Consider the following 1,193-nt stretch of genomic DNA (forward strand, 5'->3'; position numbering starts at 1 on the left):
GTGACAGTAACCTACTTCGGGGTCCAGACACATTTCTACCAAAAGCCACTGGGTTTCGAGATTTATTTCTGAGTCTCTGAGATCAAGGCCGTTAAGCAGCTTGATCAGGAGCCAGAGAGGCCATTTGTGGGTGATGACTTGGTCTTGTTGGAGTGGGGAGGACAGGCCCGGCTTCCCCCTCATTCTGTGAGGCCCAATAAGTTTCGTCATTGGGGGCCCAAACCTGACTGTCCAGTGGCCTCTGGAGGATGATGGCCACCAAGCCGCCAAGAGAGAGCAGGTGGAGGGACAACACCCTTTCTTCCCTGAGGTGGCCCGGTGACAGTAACGTATTGTGGGGTCTGGACGCATTTGTACCAAAAGCCACTGGGTTTTGAGATTTGTTTCTGAGTCTCTTGGATCATGGCCATTAAGCATCTTGATCAGGAGCCAGAGAGGCCATTCGTGGGTGATGAATGGGGTCTCGTTGGGGTGGGGAGAACAAGCCCGACTCTACCCCCATCCCATGAGTCCCTGTGTGTCTCGTCACTGGGGGCCCAAATCTGACTATCCAGTGGCCTCTGAAGGATGGTGGCCACTGGGCCGACAAGGAGAACAGGCCAAGGCATGAAACCTGTTACCACCTGGGTTGGCCCAGAACCAGTAGCCTACTGCACGAACCAGACGTGTTTCTACCTAATGCCGCTTGGTTCTGAGATTCGTTTCTGAGTCTCTGGGATAATGGACATTAAGCAGTTGAATCAGAAAACAAAGAGGCCTTGCCTCCAATTATATAGCTGAGCTGGAGTTGGTTTGTGGGTGTGTTTCCCACATACCTAACATTTGGCCATTTACTTTCTTGGTAAACTTTGCCCCAAGTTTTTGGGGTCTGGCCAAAGGCACAGCAGCAATTTTGGGGTATCTGGAAGTCTGAAGGCGCCATCAGACTGCTGATGCACTCACCTCACAGGTACAAATTGATCTACTGGTGGCACCATACCCCCGTCTGGATACATGTTTTAGCTAAAAAAAATGCCACACTTGGCCATTTCCAGATTTATTATGCACTTAGTTTTACTGAAATCTGTGATGAGGTCATGAGGGGCTCAGGAATCTCCATGTGCTGCTGGGCCTAGAGAGACAGTACAGGGAGGAAAGTGATTCTCTTGCAAGTGGCGCACGTGGGTTAAATCCCGGGCATCACATGTCATCCC

This window comes from Sorex fumeus, unplaced genomic scaffold (assembly GCF_029834395.1).
Source record: "Sorex fumeus unplaced genomic scaffold, SorFum_2.1 ptg000134l, whole genome shotgun sequence".
In the NCBI taxonomy this organism is placed as follows: domain Eukaryota; kingdom Metazoa; phylum Chordata; class Mammalia; order Eulipotyphla; family Soricidae; genus Sorex; species Sorex fumeus.